Raw genomic sequence first — 9,400 nt, 5'->3', positions numbered from 1 at the left:
TCTCATTTTCGTGATCAAACATCCCACTAGTTGATAATCCACATAGTGTACATCAATAAAACATGACTGATCAAAATAGCACTTTAAAAGAGAATAGACAAATAATCATGCATATATTTCAAAGTTTCTTTTGGCAACAATTGCTGATTGATGGTCATACTCTGGGCTGGAAATGGAGTTACTGGCTCGATTGGAGAGGATTCGGATAGAAAATGAGGCATGAGGGTTATAATAGAGGGTAAAGTCAAATTTGATGAAAGAAAATGGTAGAGAAGTGCAAACATAGATCCTTCACATCTAAGAAAATGATATTACCATAACTTTGTTTTAATATCCATAATTGGCCCAAGGAAATGAGATTTACACTTCAACATTTCAATATTTTATGAGCTAGTGGGGTCTAGTGAGGTATTAACACATCCATAAAAAAAACTTTTCAAAAGAAATGTATCAAGATAAAGATTAAGAGCTAATGTCTTTGATAATCCCACCACACCAATTATCTCTTATTCAAAACATGTTCCTGGACCCAACGTCTTATTTTGAAGTACACACTAAGCTTCTTATTTCTTCCAACACAGCGCTAACTCAATCTGACAGATTTATAGTCTAAAACAGAACTACAAATCTGTCCACTGTCATTACATGTGCTTCAACAGAGGAGCGACAAACTATGCTCCCATCCCAAAACATGAGCACCTTAACACTCTTTCCCATGCACTATTAATCAACAAACCAATTAAATGATACACGTTTAAATACAGCCTTCAAATATCAATAGCAAATATCCACTGTATTATACTCACTTTGAAACACAATTCTTCTGAGATCATTCATCTTGTATTACTAACCAATAACCAGCTAAGCCCTATATATATCCAAAGCATAATTCGATTACTATATTTTAAACACAAGTTAATATTTCAAGTATCACATAGATGCCAGGTCATGCGTCTTAATGTAATTTAACCTTTAATGGGACATTACATCTTCAGACATCATAAAAAAAAATTAAGACAAGAATCATTTAAAATTGATTAAAATAACCCTTTGAATTTATAATAATAAATTCATCGTGTAAATTAACAGGAAATACAAATTTCAGAACATATCTACTCATAGCAAAGCTAGAAATACATATGATGACAAGCATATGATGAAAATGAATTATCTGAGACTTTGAAGAGAATAATCTAATCAAATATTCCAAATACATTTTTTTTATAATTAAAGCGAAAATTCAATTGATGTATTTTGTATTATTTCGATACATACAGAGCAAATAATCAATGAAAGAAATTCATCAGTAGTGAAGAATCCATAAGATAAAATCTCATATATAAAAAATAAATAAATAACTAAATATATATAATAACAGCAAACACATAAAAAGGTAATAACATTGCACCTTTTTTAAGTTGCCTTAATTTTCTCCTTACCAGACCTCTTCTTCAATCTTTCTTTTAAAGAAGACAATATTTCTCCATCAAAGACGCTCGGATCTGAAATTTGAGATATAAAACCACGGCTCCAAGCTCGAATCTAAGGCTTAGATTGAAATGCTGGCCGGTCGGAGATCAGGTAAAGCTCAGATCCAGGTTGAAAAACCGAATGACTAGATCTACTATTCGGATCTAAGTATTAAGGGTTAGATCTAGGTAGTAAGAGGATATGAAAGATAGATCTGATATAGGAGAAGCTAGATCTGAAGTTTATGGTTCTAGATCTACAGTTTAAAATTTAGGAATCTAGACTTCGAGTGATAGCAGATGACAGTTATAGCAATAGATCTGGTAAAAGCAAAGCAGACTTTGAAGGAAAAAGATTGTTCGGAATTTCGGCCGGAGATCCGACGAGATCTAACGGAGAAGATGACTGGAAAACTAGGGTTTGAAGCTAAAATTTAAAATTTTCTAGGGTTTGTGCAACAGAGAGGAGAAGAAGTTAATGAAGAATGAAAGACAAAGTCGTAGCTGGCCGGGGTTTGGCCGGAACTTGACCGGAGAAGATGATCGGAAGCAAGAAAAAAGAGAAAATCTCTATTTCTCTGCGAAAATCCTTTTTTTTTAATTTTAAATGAGGGTTAATTTGTATTTATAGGCAGAGAAAGATGGTTGATAAAGGCACTCCAAGTTGATGAAGCGCGCGGACTTTTGATAGGCGCGCGAAATTGCGCTTCCTTTTCGGCCCAGGTTTGTCTTTTCCAAAATAAATTCGCCCCCCCTCTCAGGATAAATTCATCCCCTTTATGGTTTATACTACGGTTCTCATTCATTTCGTTCGCTAAGCAAACGCACTCAGAATTCAACGAAATTTTACAGGGACCTAGCTGGGACCCTAACCTACCTTGAGGTGAAATTTGGGATCCTAGTTGATTGATTTGGTTGGGTTTTACTCAAACTTAGAGGGTTTAGGGCACGGTCAAAATGGGGTGTCTACAGGGTCTTTATTCTCATTCCTAAAGATGAAAGAGCCAAGCTTGATGGGAAGGCCAAGGAGTGTATCTTCTTGGGATATGGTCGTGATGACTTTGGTTACATGTTTTGGGACCCAAAGATCAGAAAAGTTGTGAGAAGTAGAGATGTAACGTTCTTTGAGGATCAGACTATCATAGATATTGAGAAGACTGAGAAGCCTGAGTCCACCAGCCAGATACCCCTTGATTTTATTCAGAACATTTTCAGATCCTACCACTAGTCAGAGTCATGGGGGAGAGTTACATCAAAATCAGAGTATAGATCAGAGTGAGCTCACATCTAATGTTCCTACAGTTGATGATATTGTAGTAGAGCCTCAAGTAAGAAGGTCTAATAGAGAACGACGGCCCTCCAGAAGATATCAAGAAGACTATGTGAAGCTTACAGATGGAGGAGAACCAGAATGATATCAAGAAGTGAAATCCAAGTAGTGACTTAGTTTGGCAACCTAGAGGGGGGTGAATAGGATGTTTATAAAACCTTTACATTTTAAAAACTTTTTCTAAGATTTCACCCAAGACTTATCCCTTGTTTAATTAAGTTTGAAATAGTTGAACTTAAACAATATTACAAATTAATATAAGTTCAAAACCCTTGTTGATTAGCAAACTTAATTAGGTGATTTTAATAGCCTAGTTAGCAAGGTTAAGATATTTAGGTTGATTATCAATGCTAACTACTCACTCAATTCTAAGCACAAATAATCAAATAAGAGAGTGAGAGGGAGTGAGAGAAATAATAATCACACAAGTGATACAAAGATTTATAGTGGTTCAGCAAACGGCCTACTCCACTCTTCTCAAGGTCGCACTTGAGGATTTCCACTATTGAGACCTCCACGACGCCCCGGCTCCAAGGCTTTTACAATCTAAGGGAATTAAATAAGGATGCACTTCCACCTTTACAATGACTCTCCTTCTTCGCCGAGTTCTAAGCGCTTCACCCAAGGGAATTAAAAACAACGGATGCCCTTGCCACCGATCGAATAAAGAATAAGATAAAAGCTTTACCTCTATGTAGGCTACAATGCAAGTTGAAGCTCCAAGGATGCTCTCAAGAATAAACAAGTTTAAGCCTAAACCAATCTCAAATGATTTTCTCAAATCAAGGCACAAGAGGTTGGTGAGAGAAATTACCCAAAAATAGTTCACAAATGATTTTTTAGGATTTTTTGAAGTTGGACAATGTTCATCACATGTTTTAGACCCATTAGATGGGAATATATAATGTCCCAACTCAATATGACCATTTCAGGTGCAAAACGGTTATTTTCGGGTCAAACAATCAACTAGCCGTTGGGCACAACGGCTATTTTTTGGAACAAATACATTGCTCGGAGTTCCGAGAATATTCTCAGAGTTCCGAGCTCAGAGCTCCGAGGGTATTCTCGGAGTTCCGAGACACCAAACAGGGCTTTTAATTTTAGAACCTGGATCATTTCTCGGAGCTCCGAGAATTTTCTCGGAGTTCTGAGACTGAATTTTCAGCAAACAGTGTCCCATTTGAAAAATTCATTTCTCTTTCGTTTCTGTAGACACCCCCATTTTGCTACGCTTTAAAAAGAGAAAGATTCGGTAGTATCATCGAGTCTTGAGTCCGTATTCAGCATTAGATTAGGCATCCATGCATTTTAGGGTAGATTTCACCTTATTATGGGAGTTTTGAAGTTGATTCGCAATCCTGAAGGTCTCTGGGTGGTTCCTTTGGCCTCCGGAAGATGTAAAATCAAGTTTCCAAGCAAGTGAAAAAACCTGTAGACACCCACATTTTGCTTTACTTTAACCAACAATAACCTAATATATGTTTTAGGTCATTAATATCTTGATCTGACTTTACGGATCATCAATCGGGACAAAATAAGATAGGGTCACTTCATAGCCCGAACCCTGATTCCATTCTGAGACCCGATTTCCGTAAATCGTTAGATCAATGGCAGATCTTGACCTGGGTCTAACCATCCAAAACCACCTAACCTCTCCTCTCATCCTAACCATCCAAACCTCACCTAACCTCACCTAACCTCTCCTCTCATCCTAACCATCCAAACCTCACCTAACCTCACCTAACCTCACCTAACCACCTAACCTCACCTAACCTTACCTAACCTCACCTAACCTCACCTAACCTCCTATCCCATTCTCCTATAAATACCCTCTCATCCCACCATCCAAGAAAAAAGAAGAAAAGAGAACCCCTCTCTTAGAAAATTCATCTCTCTCCCTCATCTCTTCAAGGGTTCGGCCATCCTTGCCGGATCGGGTGATTTTATACGTTGGGTGATATATATCAAAAGCAGTCATTATCAAGCAAGGAATCATCTTCAAGGAATTAACATCAAAGAAAAATCAAACACAAAGTGGGTTTCCAAAGAGGTAGGCATTTATTTCAATTCTATGTAGGGTCTGTTTTCATGCATATCTTTTACTTTAAAAGAAAAACCATGTTAGGAAGCATGTAGGGTCCGTTTTCCCCCTGGTTAGCCTCTGGTTAGACCCTGGTTGCACCCAGGTTCGCTGCTGGTTGCACCCAGGTTCGATGCTGGTTGCACCCTGGTTCCCTACTGATTCGCACCCTGGTTCCCCTGCTGGTTGCACCCTGGTTCCCTACTGGTTGCACCCTGGTTCCCTGCTGGTTGCACCCTGGTTCCCTACTGGTTCGCACCCTGGTTCGATATTGGTTCGCACCCTGGTTCCCTGCTGGTTCGCACTCTGGTTAGACCCTGGTTGCACCCAGGTTCGCTGCTGGTTGCACCCAGGTTCCCTCCTGGTTGCACCCTGGTTCCCCTGCTGGTTCGCACCCTGGTTCGCTGCTGGTTCGCACCCAGGTTCGCTGCTGGTTGCACCCAGGTTCCCTGCTGGTTGCACCCTAGTTCCCCTGCTGGTTCGCACCCTGGTTCCCTGCTGGTTCGCACCCTGGTGCACCCTGGTCCGCACCCTGGTTTGTACCCTGCTTCCTCCTAGTTAGACCATGGCTAGTCTCGGGTTTGCTCCTAACTTAGACCCGACTCACTTGACCCTAACCATTAACCCAATCCAACCAAGTAATATCCCAACACAATCCGAGTCGCATGTCTGAATCCATTTGGCCGAATCTCATAAGCCCGCCCATTTTGAATTCCCAAAATTCAAACCCTTGATGATTCCTATATGCTCAATTCTTTGATGCAAATTCCCAATTCCAAAATCCCATTGATAAATCAATGTTTCTGAATCTCAAGTCCAATGCTCAAATACAAACCCGATTCCTGATCCAAATACCAAACCTGTTTTCCAAAATCCAAGCAACCTCCCCAGCGGAACTACGTGTGGCTTGATCCCCATCGCGGGGTACGTAGGCAATTTGGCACTCCCAAGTTCAGTCGCACCTTTCTCTATCTTTCTCATTCCCTCACACTATTTCATCATCTCTTCCATCCCTTTTTTCACTAACCTCAAGAACTGAAATCGATTCACCTCGTGTCTCTCGGAACCGTTGGATTACGGTTTCCGTCGTAAGGACCCTTAGAGCCCAATTTAGGAACACCGGTGTCGTGTCGTGTCCTAAGTTTTAGGGAGTCTTAGGTTTTAGGGAGTCCTAGAGTTAGGAGTCCAGCCTCATCACGGACGTTTGCTATGTATAGCAACCGTGCCATAGGTCTAGTTACACTAGTCACCCAATCTTTCCCTAGGACAAGCCTAGTAAACTAGGATGTAGGCAAACCTGCATTAGTCTAAGGGACCATTTGCATTTAGATGAGAATCATATAGCATCTTAGATGAAATCTTAAGATAATAAAATCCTCAACTTGAATTAAATAACTTCTCCTAAAACTGTTGAAACAGTCAATCCCGTCTAGGTCGGTGTCCTAGTTGAGTTAGGCATAAGTAGCTTAGCTTAGGTGCACCGAACTACGTCGACTCTGATCCCAGTAAGGCTTGGGTACGTAGGCAGCTTGGATGTCTGATGGCATACCACCCGCGAGTCGGCACCACAAACAAATTGTGGTGTTTTGTATATTAATTTTCTTGTAAATGCTTAATCAAATCACTTAGGATTTTCCATGAAATTAGAATTCTAGGAGAACTTTCACTTAGAATGAATCCAGACAAATTAATAAATCAAGATACACATCTAGGATTCACATTAAAATTAGATCATAGGATGCATGTCACTTAGTTCGCACATTAACATAGAGTTGAATGAGCCATTTAAAATAAATTTAAAAGAATTAGCTTTTGGAATCGAAGACCGATTATCGGGCAGGAATGGTGCATGTGGCGGATAACTCCCCATACCTTCCATTCTCGTAACCAGGTAGCGAGTCTAGATTTCTGGTTAATTACGGGTCCTAGATCCCACATCTAGGTGGCGACTCTGTCAGTCTCTTTCGTGTGGAATTCGGATTGCCTTAGTGATCCCAAGTTCACAGGAAAGATTAATTCAAATCAACATTAAAATGCACACGCCAATCGCGTGGGTACGAGAGACCAAGAGAGAGAGCGCGGCGGCTCGCGCCCCACCCCTCTCGCGGGATCGGGTCCCACAGTCTGGCGACTCTGCTGGGGATCACCTAACTTCATTAAAATTTCAAAAGATAATTCATTTGAATTTAATTTAACTGGCTCATAAAAACTCTATACTTGTTAGATTAGTTTGTCTTGTTTTATTTTCTCTCATCACATTTTACTCGAACTTAATTTAACAAAACCTGAAGGCATCATAGATTGCGCGAACTTATTGCACACACTTACATCACTTGCATCTAAACTCTTGCATCTCACGTGCACACACGTCCTATTTTAGGAACCCGGAGTGTTATCTAGCATGGTTGACTGGGATTTCATCACCTGGTGCCTCTGTGCTAGAGAAGCATTCCACCCTTAGCCTAGTACCTTTATGGTACGTAAACGGATCTCTTGTTCACGTACTGATACGCCGGACACTGGTACAGTATATCGAACAGGGATTCGCGCTAAGGGAACTCTTGGCCTTACCCCTAGATTAACCCACACATGCATGTAGTATACGAACACATGTGCATCATGTGTGTGAGCCTAGTTTAGGATATCCTACCCATTGGTGTCTAGATTAGGCCGTGGTCCATCTTCCAATGGTCACGATCGGTCCTTAGATACACGAACAAAGTCATGAGTCGAGATTCTCTCTCCACTCCGATAGATTAGGATTAGGGTTGATGCCTTCAGGTAACACTGATAAAATGTGAAAAAAAAAAAAAAAAAAAATTTCCCTTTGGGTTAGGATATAAATCCCATAATTTTCAAAGATCTCATAGGATTAGTCATTCATGATCTATCCGTTGAAAGCAATCTTATGCTATCTCATCTAATCTTTTGATCGTGCGCCTTTCGTTCTTCTGTCATACGATTCGATCGTATCTTCATGCCATCCCCTAACTGGCAGATGCAGAATCTCACAATCTTTCGATTATGCGTTCTCATGATCTGATCATGCCTGGTCCAGATAATCCAATCTTGCTTGTACCCCTGGTCTGTTCCTCCTCTAGGGGCTACCTTTTTCAAGATTATTTTGCTAAGTCCTTCAGAGTTCACTCTCAGAATCCTTGAGCTAGGGGCATTTCCCTATGCGAATCAGTCATCATTGTCCAAAATTGAAAGTATCAGCCATGATGATGTTCAGAACGAACCAGCCTTCGCCGAGCCTTCAACGCCAAACAGTTGCAGCAGTTAAAGTTTTAGTCACTTACTATTTTATGTTGAGTCAGTCATCATGGTCAGTATAATTGTTGAGTCCGGTCTTACAGTTAAAGGTCAATGCCTAGTCCAGGCAAGTTATCTTCTGTTTCCCTTTCTTATTTAGAGTTGTGAATCCTGAGCATGTTCAGGATAGGTCGTCTGATGTAATAGCTTTTCTTTAAATAAAATTTCAGTCAGTTCCAAAAAGTTCACTTGTGTCTGTTCTTAAGTGTGCTTCTGATCTTAAAATAAGACTCCCTCTTCAAATGAGGACAAAATTGACGAAACTCCACTTGAGTCACAGCAATTACTTGAACGAGAGGAGGAGCGCCAATCCCAACCTTTCAAAGATGAAATTGAAATGATAAACACTGGCACTGAAACTTTGATTCAGTGAATGCCGATTGAAAATACATTACCCTCTAAAGAGTGTGAAGAATTGATAAAATTATTTCAAGAATAAGAAGATTGTCTAGAAAAGCTACAACCGATACCAGGGGCAAGACATAGATGGAAAGCTCAAAGAAAATGAAGAAAGTGAGAAGATATATGCTATACAAGGGGCATAGAGTGGAAACAACTTTCATATTTCCAATCAATGACCTTGGTTCTCAAATTCATAACATAAAGCCAACAAATTCAAGATGAAAAGTTCAAGAGCAAACAATGAAAAGTGATCATCAGATATCGAGAGTACGAATCCATAGATGGAGGATGTCAAAGAACAAGTTTCACTCTATGAAAATCAAAAGCACGTATTAGAATCTTGGAAGAAGAAGATCCATTATCTCTTACCTGGAAATGCCGTCAAATTCTGTGAAAAAAAAGAAAAGAAAAAATAAATAAATAATCAGTACCAGAGGGACCCTAGTAACCTAGATCGATTCCCAATTTGAACATCGGAAGGCCTCCTTTGGCCGAATAAATCCCAAAATCAGAACCCAACGTCAAAAGAATACCGGTTTGCAAACCCTTCGAGCCTGAATCAAATTTTCTTGAAAACCCATCAAACTAGGGGCATCCGCCCCGAACTATGCGAGATCTGATCCCTACACTGGGGTACGTAGGCAGCTCGGTTAAACCGAGTTCGGTCGATTCAAAAAAAAAGAAAAAGAAAAATCAATCGTTCCAGAAAAAAAAAGAGGGACAAGTTCCAAAAGAAGAGAAGTTAATTGTTCCAGAAAGAAAAGAAAAAAGGAAAAAAATCAATTAACCTTCAAACAATTGATC

The 9,400-nt window shown here is 39.9% G+C and overlaps 1 long non-coding RNA gene across 1 annotated transcript; it reads left to right on the top strand.

Moving 5' to 3' along the window:
* The first annotated feature begins 4,398 nt into the window (after positions 1-4,398).
* On the top strand, positions 4,399-8,377 carry LOC143887170 (uncharacterized). The gene is made up of 2 exons (XR_013254090.1): positions 4,399-4,849; positions 7,878-8,377. It is a non-coding gene; the product is annotated as an uncharacterized LOC143887170 (long non-coding RNA).
* The last annotated feature ends 1,023 nt before the right edge of the window (positions 8,378-9,400 follow it).

This window comes from Tasmannia lanceolata, unplaced genomic scaffold (assembly GCF_043159265.1).
Source record: "Tasmannia lanceolata isolate RefF3 unplaced genomic scaffold, GAP_Taslan_0.1 ptg000012l, whole genome shotgun sequence".
NCBI classification, from domain to species: Eukaryota; Viridiplantae; Streptophyta; class Magnoliopsida; order Canellales; family Winteraceae; genus Tasmannia; species Tasmannia lanceolata.
The sequence above is the reverse complement of the archived record's forward strand: the minus strand, read 5'-3'. Positions and strand labels throughout refer to the sequence as shown.